Genomic DNA, 18,868 nt, shown 5'->3' with positions numbered 1-18,868 from the left:
CTCCTTACGTAGCTATTTCTTGGTGTTTTTAATAATAGGTGGCATCTTTTCTAAACGATAGTTACAAAACTAGCTATTTAAAATAAAGAAAACAAATAACAATTTAAGCAAATACTTACAACACGGTGATGTGAGATTTTCTAGTCTTTAGCATGTATGCGGAGGGTCCTTGGAAACATGAACGACCGTCTCTGATACCATTTGTAAGAACACCCTAAACTATTTACTTTGTAAAACGTCACTCAGTTCATATTTATTAGAAAAATGTTATTTTAGAGAAAAGGTTCAGTGGGGCCTTGTCAAAACATTCAATTTGGGCCAAATAGTTTAAATTAAAAATATTGGGTCTTTATGCAATCTTGGAAATAAAATATAATATAAGTCCCACTGTGACGTAATGAAAACATAAACCACAACATAATTATAAAATCATAAACCAATATTCGATCTATTAGGAAGCATGGACTCCATTATTGTAAAATCATGTTCTCAACCATTCATGATGTTGAATCTCCAAAACAAAAGCCACTAGCCTCATTATATTAAGTGACCTTAACAAATGAATCAAAAGATCCAATAAACTTAAACTAGGGTTCACGATAACCATGATTTAGACTGATCTACAAATGATCATCTATTAAGATATGAATTAAATTTTTATGGCAAATGGTAAGTTTATAAAGATAATTAATTCACATTGGTCATGTCATATATAATCACTATTATATAAAGTACATTTACAAAGATGTCTATCCACATTAGTAATTTGAATCTAGACTACTCGAATCCCATATGCTTAGTAAACGTACTAACAACCATTCATTAAAGATTTTGTATTTTAATAAGTTGTTAATCGAGTTTTTTGGAAACTATAGATTTATTGAGAAATAAGAGCTAGAAACAAAAGCAAAGAAATGAACAAGATCACAGTTTTTACATGGTTGGGGCGTTAATGAGCCTTAGTCCATGAGTCACTAGCATTGAGCTTTAGAGACTTTAACAATGGAGGTTTTCTGCAAGTTCAACAGCGTTTATGCATCAGATCCTTGCTACAGTGCATGAATGACCCTATTTATAGGCAGTCATGTGACTTGAGCAGGAGTAATTCGGGCCCAATAAGGATATAATCATAAGTGCTCTCTAACGGAGCTATAATACAAGAGTGTAACATGTAAACAAGTCGTTAATCTAGGCCCACTGGGCCGACTTAAGCATAGTAGAGCCTTATAGCTGCCCTTTGTCTGTTAGTGCGGACTGGTCCGTGTGGGCTGCTAGGGGGATCTTGGGGATAGGATATGTCAAAGTAGTGGCAGTACCATTTTCTAGGAACATTCTATGTTCCGTGCATACCCCATTCTATAGGTTAGTTAGGGAGACAAACTGCCGGATTTCTCAGGGACACGTCAATTGTGGGAAGAACTGGGCTTGCTACACCCGGACGTATGGTTCGGTTTTGTTTACCAATGTCTAGGTTCATTGACCAAGACCCGGGTTCATTTACCAGGACGGACATCATCTAGCAATGATGGATCAAAGGACATCTTGATGGTGAATTAGAATGTTGAGGATGGGCCCGAAGACTTCAATTGGATCCCACTTGATGGGATCCATCTCTTGGAATGGATCGTCTGCCACCATAATCTAAATCCTGGAGGATAGAGATTGGGTGCGCTTGGGAAGGTGGTTCATGTCTACATCTCTTTTCTGGCCTATTACTATGCTCGTGCTACTCGCTAGTTATTGGGCTCGGCATGTTCCGGGCCGATAGGGTTTGGTTGCTCATTGTTCGCTGGGGCCTGGTTGGGCCCGGGCCCTTCCTGAGAGCCCATAAAACTCGTTTAATCGTGCCATGTGTTCAAGGTGGAAAATATTGATAACATTTACCCCCCCAAGTCTTCATCCATGTTAGGGCAATGGAGACGTGCCTTCTTCATCCTGGATCAATCACCTGTCTCCCTGTTTATTTACCTAAGTCTTGATTCATTGACCAAGACCCGAGTTTATTTACCTAAGTCCAAGTTCATTTACTTGGGGGCTAACTGGTTAATCCCCAACCTTTTGAATTCACACCAACCTAGGCACGTGTCTCCAGGTAGATGGTATGTTTGTGCCACTCGCGCCCAAATAATCTGGGGAAAATCTTTTGATGTTCTAAGTGACTGATGGATGTTAGCGCATTTCTCAAAGCGTCTCGTCTATACGAAAATGTTCTTTTAGCACTCGAGTGGGTTGTTTAATGTTTCTACATTGTCCAGAAATGTCAGATGAGGATTGTCTTAGGATTTTCAATGTGGACTGTTGGATGAGAGGCGCGGATCATGGATTGACGGATCCACGATTTAGCACTTGATTGGGCTAGTTAATGCCCCCGGGCCATCTGAAATCGTCGGATGTGGATCTTTAGGGGCGTTCCATGTGGACCATTGGATTGAACAAAAGCTTTTCTTCCTATAAATACCTCAGTAGGCTCTCTTCCACACTTTTACTGATTCTAAATTCTCAAACCAGAGAGCAACAACTTTGAATGTCCAAAATCGTAGACAAACTTTTTCGACGGTTGTTGCATTTTTTAGCCCACCTGTTTCTGACAAAGCCCTCCTTCGTTCATCAAGAAGATAACTTTGTCCCGGGTGACCCTTTTAAGAACATCGACTAACAGTTGTATCACCTCCTCAAGTTCAAGGCTAAATTTATGCCGGCGTTGTTGCTCGTACATCAACAAATCTTAGATCCACGTTTATTCGGTAAGTTTTCTGGTCAATTCCTTATTTGCCTTCATTATTTTTGTTACCACATTGTTTTCGCGACCATATGGCCGTTAGGGACGCGACCACCGTGTAGGGTGGTTCTAGATAGTGGTAGTGATGAATAGTAAGGAACTTTCTAGATGACTTCATTCCATAGGTAAATTAATCAATGGAGCGAGATGGATTGCTCTGAATCATTGAACTCGGATGCCTCAAAACCATCCGGGTGAATTAGTTTCCTTTTGCTACGATATTTAGCTTTTAGTTTCCAACTCATGCTCCTAGAACCTTAATTGTTCCCGAATTTGTGTCTGGAGGGGACATCTCCAAGCAGTTTAGGAGAATCCCCGTACCTTAACTAATTTTTTGGTTTTGGTGCTGACTGCTTGGTTCTTGCTTTTCTTGTCACTTCTAGGTCTTTGATCATGGGTCATGACATCACTCTCTACCCGGAAGATGTAGTAAATGTGAGCCCTGTCGTCCTAGAGGGGCAAAAGCTTCCCACTGGCATCACGTGGGAAATGGATGCAGAGGTAAATGAGTTTTGGAACTACCGGATGCTGAACGAGCTAGAGAAATCCTTCGGGATAGAATCGACTCCAGGGCTTTTCTTCAATAGACTGGCCTGGAAGGAAGAGAAGGCCCATACTGGAGTGGGCATATTCAGGGCTTGGAACACAAGCCATATTAGTGCGGGAGCCATTCTCTCGCTTCATGACTTCTATGCGCGATTTCTAAAATTCGTGGGGATCGCGTCGTTCCATCTCTTGCCCAAGGTGTACAAGTTGCTTGCGGTATGGCATGTATTTTGCCCCTGGAAGGAGATCCCGGAGCCTACCCCCGCGGAGGTGTTGTACTACTATAGGTTGGAGCTGCAGCTGAACTCCAAGGATAGAACGTGGGATGGGTTTTATCGATTGAAGAGTCATGGTGTCAGTCCGTGTAGCGACCCAAATTTTGCTAATAAAGCTTTGGGCCTTGATTAGCATGGCGGGAGGGAAATAACTTATTTAATTATGTTAATATGTGAATTTGATGATTATGTGATTAGAAATGCATGTTTAGGTGAATTAAATATGCATATGGGCCCCATCTAGTTGTCAAGGGCATATTTGTAATTTTAGCCCGTTGAGGGCATAAATGTGATGTATGTGTGTGTTGTGATTGATACCATGAGTGAGTGGTGATATATTTGTAATGCATGATCTAAGACGGTCCTAGAGAGTAGTTTAGCTAAATAGTCACAACGAGGTCAAATACCCGGCTCGGGAGGAGCCTATGGGTATTTTGGGAACACAGTTGGTGTTTGGGATTTACCGGGTAGCATGTAGTAGTTTATTAATGATTTGTACATATTGGGATTAAACAGGGATTTATAGGAATACTCGAGGACTTAACAGGATGTGGCATATGACGAAATTGCCCTTGGTGGCATGTAAGAATGTAGATAGACTTAAGGGGAATTTTGGACTTTTGGCAAGGGATATACATGGTTTAGAGCAGGCTGAGTAATCTTGAGAAACCACTGGAACTAAGGAGAAGGAAAAAAAAAATAGAAACTCTCAACTCACTCTTTCTCCCTCACGTTTCTCTCTATCTCTCTCTTGTGGTGTTGAAGGCTTGAAGAAATCTTGAGGATTTTAGGCTGAGGAAGTGAGGAACTGAAGTCTTGCAGTGTTGGGAAGTGATTCAAGGTTGAATTAAGTACAAAGGTAAGCTCCTATACTGAATATTGTTGTTGAATTCTGCCATGGTTGGGAAGCTTGCATGAGAGTTGGGTTTTGATTTGATTTTGAGTGTAGGTAAGGATTAGGGAGTTGTTTTTAGGTGGTTATGATGTTTAGGCTATAAGGATAAGAAATCTAAGCTTAATTCTAGGTTGAATTGGTGTTTGGGGTGAGAATTTATGGTTTAGGTTCAAGGAAATATGTAGAGAAAATGAAGTTTTCTAGGTTTCGGAGGCCCGAGCCGAGACCCTGTTCTTCAGGTGCCGCATCCCGCGTGCTTGAAGATGTTGGAGAAGCCTCCAGTTTGCTCAGGCGCCGCAGCATGGGGGAGCATGCCGTGGCCTGTGTCCTCCAGAAGGGAGGGCATTGCGCTCTGACCAAGTAGCAGGCCGCAGCCCTAAATGGAAGGGAAGTTAAGGTTTTTAGCTCGGGAACTCAAATGTTAAGGCTCGGAAAGGATTTTACTACCTGGTTTGGTAGAATCCAAGGTCCCGAAGGCTATATTAATACTTCGAAGTTATTTATTGGTTTAGAACTTGATGGATGGTTATTATGAATGCGTTGTGACTAGGTTTTCAATGAGGCTCGGGTTAGAGGACTGTGCTCGAGATCGCGGTGCTCAAATAGCCCGAGACACGCGTAAGAAAACTGTTGTACCCGTAGAGCAGGGCATGGCCCTATCGTTTGTATTGCTTGGCCTAGCCCTTTTGTTAGTATTGTAGGGTGTGGCCCTAATGCTTATATTTAATATGTGTTTAAATATCTGTGTATACTATGCTATGTGCTGCATGTTATGAGAGAACGGCGAAGGTCGAGAATGACAAAGGTCGAGAATGGCAAGAAGCCGAGTACGACAAGGGGTCGGGATCGGCATTGAGCACACTGAGTGCAGGTCATAGGGCGAGACCCTCCTAGGGTGCTGGAGCCACCCTCTCGGTGAAGACCGCGAACCCAGGGCCTAGTAAAGCTCTTGGGACGCCGTTGGCTACTATATGTTTAGCTCATTGGCTACTTTGTTGTATATTGTGGTTTGTTATGAATATGTTATATGTTTTGTGTTGAGTTTTCTTGTTGGGTTTCGGCTCACGGGTACTCTATGGTAAGGGAAACGTCGACCAACCATGAGTACGGAGAGCGTGGAGCGATGGGTACATGTTCGACCTGCCTGGCTGCCATGACCATGGTTATTTTTGGGGAAATGTACTGTAATAGTTGTTTTGTCGCCTAAGTCGACCGTGCGTATATTTTGATTTGTAATGTATTTTCTAAACTATATTTTTGGGATCCCAACTGTAAACCCCCCAAATGTGAGACATTACTGGTTTATGACATATGGGTTCCTTCTGGAGATAAACCCCACTTTGGTGCTGGAATTTCAGCATGTGGGTAAGTTATCCTTCCCCATTCTTCGTCTCATGCTTTGTTTTATTTATCAGATACTCACATTCCTGTGAACAGATCCGTATGCCCAAACCCGGCTAACCAAGTTCATCTTGGATTGGAAGAAGATATAGGCCACCGCCAGTGTTGAAGATCTGGACGTGGAGGGGTTCGTGACCACGGAGAATCTTTAACAGACTATAGTGAAAAATTCCCAACAATCGATAGACACTCCCAACCTCTGGGGTTTGCAATGCGAGAGGCACCCTGCCCTGAGGGAGGAACTAGCCCAGTGGAGGCCGCAGTCAAGGCGGACACGGAGAGGTTAAAGAAGGAGCGTGTGCACCTTGCGGAGTGTCACGGGCCACCAACTTGACTCCTCAAATTGACGGAACGTGTGACACTTGAATGCTCTTCGAATGCTCCATATTGAGTCACACACTTTATCTTTGGCTCATCCCCTTCTGATATCCGCACTTGATAGTAGCCTGATCTCAAATCCAGTTTTGTAAAGAATTTTTCTCCACTTAACTGGTCGAACAAGTTTGCGATCAAGAAGATGGCGTACATATTGCGCAATGTCACCTTGTTGAAAGTGTAGTAATCAATACATAATCTCAAGCTCTCATTGTGCTTCTTCTGAAATTGCACGGGTGCACCAAACGATGCCTTTGATGGTTTGATGAAGCCTACCTCTGGTAATTCCTTCAATTTCTTCCTTAGTTCTTCTAGTTTAGGGGGCGCCATCCTATAGGCCGCCTTCACAGGTGGTTTGGCTCCCGGCACCAGTTCGATCTGGTGATCAATCCCTCTTCTAGGTGGCAAGGCTTTGGGGAGTTAATCTGGCATAACATCCCCATACTTCTTCAAGACCATTTGAATCTCTGGTGGAATGAATTCATCCACCGTATCCTCGTATACTATGGGTAGGGAAACATACGTGGGCTCTTGTCTTTTCATGCCCTTCTTCAATTACAAGGCTGACAACAACTTGGTTTCTAGGGGCTGCTCCACCTTAGCAGGCACCACTGCAGGTGTCTCTCCCATTATGAGTAAACTTCCCGTAGCTGGGATGGGAATGGCTCCCTTCTCCATAATAAATTCCATACCCAATATCACATCAAATTTTTCCATTCGCACGACCACCAAGTTAGTTTGCCCCTCCCACGAGCCGATCTTCATGTTCACCATCTTAGCCACGCCAGCTGTGGCTAAGGCTTCTGAGTTAACTGCTTTCATGCGACCATAGTCTTTTTCCCATTTCAGCCCTAGACGTTTAGCTTCGATCTCCGCAATGAAGTTGTGAGTGGCGCTCGTGTCGATCATCACGCTTTTGGCTATTTTACCATTTAGAGTGGCATCCACATACATTAGTCCTTTTCCAAGGGTTTTCTTCACTTTTGCACCATATTTCTTGAGAGCATTTAGCATCTGGAGGGCACCCATGTGTGTATATTACTCATCCTTATCTTCGTTGTCTTTCTTCCTTTGGGCAAATGATGCCTGGAGGGCACTCATCTTGGATTTGTGAGAACATTCTGTCGACTTATGTGGTCCGGTACAAATCCAACATGCAAGAGGCTTCTTGAATGGGGGCTACCACCTTTGTTAGAAGATTTAGACTCCACGCTCCTCTTTTATCCTCCCCCACTCTTACTCTGCCAAGACTTTCCCGACTTCTTACCCCCAACGTTGCTTCCGCTAGGTGAAGGATTAGTCTTCTTCGATTGAATGTTCCTTGATGAGTAATCGGTCAGTCGTTTGGTAGCAGCTTGAGCAGTGGCCAGGTTCGCCACTCGTTGTCTCTCGAGCTCTTGCTTTGCCCAAGGCTTCAAACCTTCCAAAAAGGCAAAGAGCTTGTCCACTTCGGACATGTCTTTGATATCAAGCATCAACCCAGAGAATTTTTTTACGTACTCTCGGATTGTTTTAGTGTGCTTTAGCTCTCTCAATTGGCATCAAGCTATGTAAGCAACATTTTCAAGGAGAAACTACGTCTTCATTCTCTCTTTAGATCTTCCCATGTTACTATGGTCCATCTGTCATTCTAAATGCCATCGTGCTTCATCCTCCACCACACTTTGGCATCCGCGGACAAGTACATTATTTCCATGGCGACCTTGCCATCTTTTGATTCAGCTCTCACGGCTCTGAAGTAATGCTCCATGTCAAAGAGGAAGTTATCCAAGTCCATTGTGTCTCTAGCCCCGTCATAGGGCCTCAGGTCAGGAATCTTTACTCTTCTGTATTCCATGCCAAGGGGTCCAGCTGCAGGCTGATTCCCGACTACCCTCATGGTAAGGTTCAGCTTTGTGTTCATCTCCAACATCTCACCCTTCAACGCCTCAACTATCCCCCTTCAATTCTCTATGAGGTCATTTAGTATTTCTTGTAGGTCTTTCACCACTCGTTCCACTGCCTCAATATGTTCTTCCCTCTGAGGACTATTGGATGTACTTGAAAGGTTCTCCATTCGCTCGATTGCAGCTATGCGGGCTAGTAAATTGGTTGTACTTCACTCCAACATAGCCATGCAGTTTTGTGTGTTGTCCATCTCTAGTTCTCGTCTGACAAAGCTAAGATCCCTAACCCTCACGTCCAAGCCATCTAGCTCTTCAACGCGCCTCTCCAGTGCTTCAATCCTTCGAGTGTTGCTTACCATCATGCAGGGTCACCAAGCTTTCTCTAACCTAGCTCTAATACCAACTATCATGGGCTGCCAACTTGACTCCTCAAATTGACGGAACGTGCAACACTTGTTAGCACACTCAGCTATCAAGTCAACCTAAAATTCACATTTGCGGCAAACAAACCCAATGGTTAGCCATGATACAAGTCTCGAACATGTAAGGGCAATGATGAAGCATGAGCAAGCACAAAGCAAGCCATCCAAATGAAACATCCCACACAACAAATAGAGCATACAACATAGGCAAGTGGCACGCGATGACCCAACAAAGGTAAAAACAAGCAACATATAGACCATACAGAAAGCATACACAACGGGACATGGATAAACATCAGTTAATTCATATATGGCATTGATAGGGCAAGGGAGTACACATCTTAAGCCCTTATTTGTTGGTGGCCATGGCGCCTCCCTAAGTCACCATGTCACCTCCCCCTAAGGAGCGTTCTAAGGAAATAAAGTCTTCTCAGGAACATATATGATTTTCTCCTGGGAGACATATACATAATTACAAAAGTGTCATCCCCTATCCCTGAGGTTACTTGGTGCAAGACTTGACTAATGATCAAGCACTAAGGCATGCTCATACATACAAAATGGCCCCTAAAGGTGTGTCATGTCACATCACGTCACACGAATCGGGTTGAATCCGGGGAGCTGGATGCCTTGCTCGAGCTCTCGGGGCCAGCATCTCAGAGCAAGGTAAAACACCTCCAATTTTAACCTATGCCCCTCATATTGCGGGCTTTGTTAGGAATAGGCAACGGTACCAGAATTATTTGGCCGGGACTGTTAGCAATGTGGGGCTTCCCTGCCCCATTGCCGTGGACACGTTGACCCTTATGCATTTATCCTGTTTCCTTCAATATGGTAACTTTATGGACCCGAATGACATGGGGGATCAAATTCATGCTTTTTCCCTCGTAGAGGCAAGTCAGGCCCATTCTATAGGAGGACTTAGACTTCCATGTTTCTTTTGTATTTGCATGTCCTTCCCGTTTCATTACTAATCTGTATTTTATTCTTATTACAGGTGAACCGGACATGTCTGATCCCGTGGCCAAGATGAAGGAGCTGATTGAGGCCAGGGCTACTGTGGCCAAGGCATCAGCGAAGAAGGTCGCCAATGGCCCGGCTAAAAAGAAGATCTTTGAACTGATACTCAGGGACTCAGAACTGGCCACAGAGGCTTCAGAGGGAGTTCAAGCTGCCGCCTCCGCCCCTATGGCACCTGTTGAGCAGCATATATCTCATCTTGCTTCTCTCCAAATCATAAAATTGGAGAAGGAGCCTTTGGAAAGAGGTAGGGAAAATAAAAGGAAGACGAACTCTGCTGCCATGGGGTCTGCAAAGTAGGCCAAGACAAAGGAGAACTTCACCGTGACCAAGGAACATTCCTCTAGTGAAAGTCTTATTGCTACGCCGGAGCTCCCGGATGCTCCCGAGCTTCCCATCAATCTGACCCTTCCTGGGGAAGGGGAGTCAATCGTCTTGGAAGAGAGGATGAAGATGGTATTCCGGGCCTGGGACGAGGGGCGCTGCAAATGGAACAAGGTAGCCTGGTCCCTGATCATTCGTCGGAAAGTGAAATTCTCCGGACGTCTAGAGGCCTTTAACGCCCTCAGCAGATCGTGGATCGGCTAGGAGCCAAGATTGGATTTCGGCCTAAGTTGGGGCAGGATGCGGCCTCGTTTGCTACAAATTTACTAGCCCAGGTAGGGACGTCTATGTCCACTCTTCAGCTCAAACGCTACGCCACATTAGCTAGCAATGACACTCTCTTAATCTTCCAAGCCACTCGTCATCAGGCCACAAAGGTAAGCCACTTGTTCGTCTCATCTCTTTATTACCATTATCTTTTGTGTTGTTTTTAAAGTTCTTTGTTCCAGGATTCCTTGTTGGCTTATAGAAACACAGACTTGGTGGCCGAGATGGCCATGAAGTTGGAGGCTACTCAGATGGAGCTGGAAGGGGTCATCAACTAACGAGAAGCTGCCAATGAAGCCCTCACTAAGGGGACTGCTCTTGTTAAAGCCCAACATGAGGAAGCTTTGTCCAGGAAGATGGTGGACAACCTGGAGATGGAACTGTCCCATTCCTGTGGCTCGGAGGCTTCGACCAAGGCACTCTTGGAAGTGGCTGAGGCCCAACTTTGTGAAGAGCAGGAAAATGTGGCATCTCTCGGGGGTCAAATCCAGGCATTGGAGGTCTAGGCGCACCTGGAGTTGAAACGGTCGAGGAGGCTCGCAAGGCGAAGGACCAGGCTGACGAGTTGCTAGCGGCCACTTTTGGCAAAGCCATTTACATGGCCTGGCTCCAGGACAAGAATATGAATCTCCTCCTCTATCCGGATTCGGCTGTGAAAAGGGCCAAGTTTGAGGCCAAGGAGAAAGAAGACGTGGAGCTCCTTGTTGGGGATCAACAGGATGAAAATGCTTCAGTTGTCTTGGATCAGAACGAAGCCTAGGCCTGAGACTTTGTAATTTTGTTTGGGCTTCCTCTCTCCTTTCTTTTTTTTGTGAACATGTTTTTTATGGGTGCGAATGCACTTAAGACAATTTTTTATCTTATCATCTCGCTATTATATTGGTTTTAATCCTTGCACATCTTTGTTTCCTGATTTATACTCATGTATTTCTTTAAAAAAATCACTAAGTGTTTTGCCACTATGCATGAATTCTTTAGATGTGGAGTCATGGTTCCAATGGCCAGGTCCATTAGGGAAAATATTGTGGAAGTTGACTAATTTATCTTGAAACCAAGGTTCAAGCTTCAACGCCCTGGACCGTTTTGGACTTACCAAATATAATTTAACTGATTTACCCCAAATCTATGTTTCAGGTTCCAATAGCGTGGACCGTTATGGACTTTTCAAATATGACTTAGTTTTAACGCCCTGGACCATTAAAGATATGACTTAGGTAGAAACTAATTGATTAACTTATCTCGAACCCGATGTTCGGGTTTCAACAGCCTGGACCATTTACAAGACTAAATGTAATCAATTTAAACCTAAGATTCAAGTTCCAACAGTCGTGGACCGTTATAAAGAAACAATAAATAAATGTTAGAATATCCTGGACCATGTTAGGTTTGGACATGAACTTTTTCTTTCTTTAAAACATTCCCTGTGGTGTTTTGTTCACAACATTTTCATTAAATAAGAAATGGCCCCGGGGCGTACATTACTTGAAAGTAAAAATGTTAAAAAGAGTAGGGCTACATCCTCCTGAATACTGATAGTATCGGCGGAGGTGTTCAACGTTCCAAGCCCTTAGGACCTCTGTTCTTTCTAGCAACTTTAAGTGATAGGTTTTGAACATAATTTGTTTTGGATCTCATATGGTCCTTCCCAGTTAGGTCCTAGAACCCCCACTCCTGGATTGCGAGATGCAGGGAAGACTCTTCTCAGGACTAGATCGCCGATTCTGAACCTTCGTCTCTTAACTTTCGAGTTAAAATGCCTTGCGATCTTTCCCTGATACATCTTCAGCTGCACTTGTGATTCTTCGCGGATCTCGTCGATGAGATCCAAGGATTCACGGAGTAAGGCATTGAGTAGGGAGTATGTTCGGTCAAAGTTCTTTCTGTGGTCCGGTATGCCCATAGGACGCGGGGCAACTCTTCGGGCCATTTGCTCTTATAAGCTTGTAGCTTTTTCTTTAGGATCCCCTTCAAAATCTTGTTCACAGCCTCTGTTTGCTCGTTTGCTTGAGGTCTTGCGACTACAAAGAAGCTTTTGATGATTCCATGTCTTTCACATAAGTCAGTGAAGTGGATGCTATCTAATTTCTTCCCATTGTCAGACACAATTTTATGAGGGAGGCTGTATCGGCACAAAATATTGTTGATGATGAAGTTCAAGGCCTTTTTGGAGGTAATGGTGCTCATTGGTTCCGCTTCGACCCACTTGGTGTAATAGTCAACGACTACAATGGCATATTTCAGTCTGCCCTTCCCGGTCGGGAGGGATCCTACCAAATCAATTCCCTACACTACAAAAGGCCAAGGACTAGTCATCAAGGTTATTTCCATGGGAGGAACTCGTGGGATCTTCGCGTACCTTTGGCATTCCTCGCACTTACAGGCATAATCTATGCAGTCCTTCTTCATTGTTGGCCAGAAATATCCTTGCCTTAGGATCTTCTTGAACAAGCTGAGTCCGATTGTGTGATCTCTACAAAAGCCTATGTGCACTTTGTGAATGATTGTGCTCATTTTGATCTTGGATACGCATCAAAGATACGACATGGATAACCCCCTACGATAGAGCTTGCCGTCCATCATGACGTATATGGGGGCCTGGTATTAAAGCTTCATGGCGGCGACCCTGTCTGTAGGCAATTCTCGAGTGGTTAAATACTGGAAGAGAGGCCCCATCCAGGACGTTGTATAATCGATGGCGTTTATGATTGCAGGGGCTTGAATACTGGGCACGGGTAGATGGTCGATTGGAACTACCCCAGAGAGTTCTGCTTCAACATTTGTGGCCAACTTTGCCAGTGTGTCCGTGAACACATTATGTTCTCTGGGGATCTGGCGGATGACATATCTTTTGAAAGATTGGAGTAACTCCCTAGTTCACTCCACGTAGGTGGCCATCTTCTCCCCCTTCATTTGGTATGCTCCCAAAATCTATCTTACCACCAAATGGGAGTCGCTGTGGACTTTGATGTTTTCTGCCCCCACTTCCCGAGCTAAGCGTAATCTGGCCAACATGGCCTCGTGCTCAGCCTCATTGTTTGATGCTTTGAACTAGAAGCATAGGGAATTTTTTAATTGGTGACCTTGGGGGATATTAGAATGATCTCGACCCCAGCCCCGTTCTCATTAGAGGCTCCGTCAACAAAGATCTTCCAAAAGGGCACTACAGGGTCAATTGGCTCCTCGTCCTCAACAATCCCGGTGCATTCTACGATGAATTCGGCCAAGGCCCGTCCCTTGATGGAGATTCTAGGGACGTAGGCCTTATCAAGTTGGCTTAGATCCATGGCCTACTTCAAAAGTATTCCCGATGATTCAAGTTTTTGTAATACTTTTCGCAGGGGATGGTTCGTCAGGACCTTGATGGCATGGGCCTGAAAGTAAGGTCTTAACTTCCTAGAAGCGGTCAGTAAGCAAAATGTCAATTTCTCAATCAAAGGGTATTTGGACTCCGCGCCCAGCAACCTTTTGCTTACGTAATAAATCAGGAGTTGGACATTTCCCTCTTCTCGCACTAAGGCGACGCTTCTGGCATGTTTTGACATTACCAAATATAGGTACAACGATTCCCCATCCACCGGCTTCAACAAGATTGGTTCTTGGGCCAAATCTTCCTTCAATTTTTGGAAAGCCTCTTCAAACTCAGTCGTCCACTCGAACCTCTGGTTTTCACAAAGTATGTTGAAAAATGGGATGCACTTGTTTGTGGACTTCGATAAAAAATGACTCAAAGCTGTTATTCTTCCTTTCAAGCTCTGAACATCTTTGTGTTTCTGTGGCGATGGCATGTTGATCAATGCTCTGATCGTATCTGGGTTGGCTTCTATCCCTCTTGAACTTACTATGAAGCCTAGAAACTTCCTGGATGCCACACCAAAAGTGCACTTCTTAGGATTTAGCTTCATCCCGTACTTCCGAATAATGGCGAATGCTTCCGCCAGGTCATCTGTGTGTTGGGTTGATGTCTTGGATGTAGACTTCCATGTTCTTCCCGAGTAGGTTTCAGAACATTCAATTGCCAAGCCTTTGATATGTAGCTTCGACATTCTTTAGCCCGAAAGGCATGACGGTGTAGCAGTGTACACCCTTGTCCGTCTGGAAGCTGGTGTATTCCTGGTCTACTACGTGCATCGAAATCTAGTTGTTGCTAGACTAGGCATCCATGAAGCTTAGCAACTCGTACCCAGACATGGCATCCACCATCTGATCTATTCAGGGCAGAGGAAAGCAGTCCTTTAGGCATGCCTTGTTGAGATCCGTGCAGTTGATGCAAGTCCTCCACGTCCCATTTGGTTTTGGCACCAACACCAGATTTGCTAGTCAAATAGGATACAAGGCTTCCCGGATGAAGTTGATTGAGGATAACTTCTCGATTTCTAGCTTGAGGGTCTCTGCCTTTTCCACGCCCAATGGCCTTCGCTTCTGCTGAACGGGAGTTGCATTCTCGTCGATGTTCAAGGCATGACATATGATGTTGCGGTCAATCCTAGTTATATACAAGTGAGACTAGACCATGACGTCCTGACTTCTTTTACTCGGGCAATTATGGCAGCCCTGACCTCTGGATTCAAATTTCTTCCTACCCGGATTACTCTGGTCGAATCAGTGTCACTGATGAACACCTTATCAATCTCCTCCATAGGCTCTAACGCTCTGTCTTCCCGGACCATCCTCTGTGCTGGCTGTGGAGGTGGGATTGGATCGACGTTTTCCTCTTTGAGAGGTTCTTCGTGGACCATGAAGATTGGTCGGTCGGAGACGTGATAAAACTTCCAAGCGCTCTTTTAATCTCCCCATATTGTCCCCACTTCACCGTTATCACATGGGAACTTCAAGCATAGATGGCAGATGGAGGTAATCCATCACTACGAATGTGCAGTATTTGAAAGAGTTTTGAACATCATTCCCCAATGTGAAAGGGATCTGTATCTTTCCCATCGGGAGCAATGAATCCCCATTAAAGTCGTAGATCTGCATTGGGCATGATGCTAGGTCCGCCTCTGTTAGGCCAATCGATGTGAAGGTCGGCTTAAATAAGACATTGATAGAAATTCCATTGTCCACCAACACTCGGGATACTCTTTTGTTGGCGATTTGGGTGTCAATGACTAAGGGATCGTGATGTGGGAAGTGGATATTCTGGGCATCTTCCTCCGTGAAAGTTATTGGCAGATTCATCAGCTTTGGGCGTTGGGCCAGAGTCTGGACCAACGCGCACACCTCATGTTCGTGATTAAGTTCACTGAGGTACCTCTTTTGGTCATTCTGGGATGGTCCTCCTAGGTGCAGGCCTCTTGATATGGTAGCTACGTGGCCATCTACTCGAGGGGGCGTGGTTCCGGGCGGATACGGCATCCAGAGTCCGGGAGCCATAGGGCCTCTAGGAGGTTGCACTATTGGGCCCCCCTGAGGGGCCTGTGCTCCCGGTCCTGGAGCGTACCCTCCCTAAGGAGTTTTGAATGGTACTTGTGCTCCTTGGTACAAAGGTTGTCCGGGAGCTGTGGGCAGTCCCGGAACTCCAGTTGGCATCCTGACCCATTGGTAGAGGTGTCCCAGCTTGATCAAATTCTCAATCTCATCCTTCAGATGATGACATTCCTCTGCTGTATGGCCTATGTCCTTGTGATAGGCACATCTTTTGCTCGCGTCCCTTGGGTTCTTTCCCCATTTAAACATGAGGCTTAGTTTTCGGTAGTGGACTACATTGCCCGTTACAAGGTAGATATTCTCTCGGGTATCCACCAAGTTTGTGTATTTTGTGTATTGGGGCTTGTACCCTCTTTTTCCCTTCTTTGCAGACTCAGTCCGACTTTGATTCTTAATGGATCATTTTCCTCAACAAGGGTTTATGCTTGCCTTGACCGCTTCAGTCTGGGATGGTTGAACATCTTCGAGAGCGACGTTGTATCTGGTTGGTGCCACTCCATATCCAGAGAAAGGGGCCGAAGAAGTTGGAGCATATCCCGATGAAGCGGGCGCATAGACGGTCAGGGTCATGAACAACATCCCGAGAGTTCTAGTGGGTCTAGACATCGCTAGAGATGTCTGATAGAGATTTTCCAGGTGCTACACTCCATACCCAAAAAGGGTTTGTGTTGTTGGTGGTGGTGCTGGCTACCATCCAAAAGCTTGGATTCGAGCTTCTTCCCAGTTGATGAACCCTTGAGCCCTCCTTATAAGTTCTTTAAGGGTGGCCGCCTTGTTGCGTTGCATGTCATCCCAAAGAGGGGATCTAGCTCTGATTCCAGACTGGAAGGCTACTAGGCACTGCCCATCATCCACCTTAGTTTTTGAAGCAACTTCCATGAAGCATTGGATGTAAGCCCTAAGGGTTTCAGTGGGATGTTGCTTAATGTTGGCCAGCGCACTGACCTCCATGTCCAGTTTCTGGGTGGCTATGAATTGCTTACGGAAAGCTGACTACAATCCAGACCAAGTTTGGATCGATCCTATCTTGAGCCTTTTCCACCACTCCTCAGCGGGTCTGGCCAAGGTGATCAAAAAACACAGGCATTTGTCGTTGTCACAGACATAGGCTACAGTCATCAGGCGATTGTAACGGTATAAATGATCTCTAGGGTCAGTGTTTTCGGTGTAGGCGGGTATATCTGGAATCTTAAACCCCTTGGGCAACATGATGTCCAAGATGTGTTTTGCATACGATTCCTTTTCTTCATCTTCATAATCAGAACCTCCGCCTTCTTGTTTTCAGACCAAGTGGTCTGTGTCCTTTTTGAGATCGGCTAGCTGCTCCATGACCTGCCTGGTCATTCCATCATCAAGGGGAACTCCATCGTTCCTCCTGTCGTTGAGGTTATTCCTTAAGTCACCTACTCGAGGGCGAATCTTTTCTTTTCAGGCCTGCTCCTTTCGAGCATTGAGGTCGTCTCATAAATCTATGCGGGATGTGTCATCTCTCAAACTAACATCTTCCGGCTCCTCTTCGTGTTTACGCCCTCCGTGATCCTTGTTCACGGATGCGCTGGGATAAAAACATCCTCCCTGCTCGTCCTGTCTCGGGGCATTCCGGGGCTTAGAACCCTATGGGCGTTTCCCCTGTGGATTGTTTGGGTGATTCCGACCTGGGACAAGATTCACTCGTTCTTTCCTAGGGAAATGACCTGGGTCCACCCTAGTTTTCAGAGCGGGAGAAGTATTATTTTTGGGGGTTCGCTTTTTCTATGGGATCGGCTGCTTTGGCTTTCCCTTTTTCTTGAGCTGGATTCAAAGGACTGGCTCCATGATGAGTGGATCGTTCTGGAGGAGGAGTAGGGTTTGTAGCGTTGTTGGGAGCGCCAGCCCCTAGAGGTGGGATAGGTGGCTGAGTTCCTGGGGGACAAACAACTAAGGGATTAACTATAAATCCCTGAGCAGCAATAAAATCTTAAAGAGCCAAGAGGGACTCTTTCATCTCGCAGGTGGTCTCTTGTTGTTCTGCCATCCTTGCTTCTTGGTCGAGGACCTGTTGTCTTAGACGGACCACTTCCAGGTCCTCCTGTTCAGGTTCCACATCATTCTCATCGGGATCGATGAGATTCTCAGCCTCATGGTCTTCATACCCCTCTCCGTCTTCCTTGTAATAGTCGTCATCGTATTCACCTCCTTCTCTGAAGTTCTTGGAGTCATCAGGCAGGGGCCCGCGATAAGGTATATTCTCTGGTGGATCTTGAGGAAGTTGTTGGTTTTGCAATGGTTCTCCATTTTCCTGTTTCTGGTGTTGAGCGGGATCAAACACTGTGTGTCTTGTATTCACCATCTTCGTAGATGACAAAGGTTGGTTCAAGCTTTCTTCAGTCTCTCAATGAAAGCACCAAAATGTTTACCGAGTTTTTTGGAAACTATAGATTTATTGAGAAATAAGAGCTAGAAAGAAAGGCAAAGAAATGAACAAGATCACAGTTTTACGTGGTTGGGGCGTTAATGAGCTTAGTCCACGAGTCACTAGTATTGAGCTTTGGAGAGTTTAACAATGGAGGTTTTCTGCAAGTTTAGAGTATTTATGCATACAAGAGAAAATTGGATCCTTGCTATAGTGCACGAATGACCCTATTTATAGGCACTAATGTAACTCAGGTCGAACTAATCCGGGCCCAATAAGGATATAATCATAAGTGCTCTCTTACGGAGCTATAATACAAGAGTGTAACATGTAAACAAGTCGTTAATCTAGGCCCGTAGTAGAGCCTTACAGCTGCCCTTTGTCTATTAGAGTGGACTGGTCTGCGTGGGCTGCCAGGGGGACCCTGGGCACAGGATCTGTCAGAGTAGTGGCAGTACCATTTCCTAGGAACATCGTTCCGTGTGTACCCCATTCTGCAGGTTAGTTAGGGAAACCAATTTTTGAATTTATCGGGGACACGTCAGCTATGGGCAGAACTGGGCTTACTGCACCCAGACGTATGGTCCAGGTTCGTTTACCAATGTCAAGGTTCATTGACCAAGACCCGAATTCATTTACCAGGACGGACATTAGTTAGCAATGATGGATGGAAGGACATCTTGATGGCAAATTAGAATGTTGAGGATGGACCCGGAGACTTCAACTAGATCCCACTAGATGGGATCTGTCTCTTGGAATGGACAGTCCGCCACCATAATCTAAATCTCGGAAGATAGATATT

The sequence above is a fragment of the Humulus lupulus genome, chromosome 9 (assembly GCF_963169125.1).
Source record: "Humulus lupulus chromosome 9, drHumLupu1.1, whole genome shotgun sequence".
NCBI lineage: Eukaryota > Viridiplantae > Streptophyta > Magnoliopsida > Rosales > Cannabaceae > Humulus > Humulus lupulus.
The sequence above is the reverse complement of the archived record's forward strand: the minus strand, read 5'-3'. Positions refer to the sequence as shown.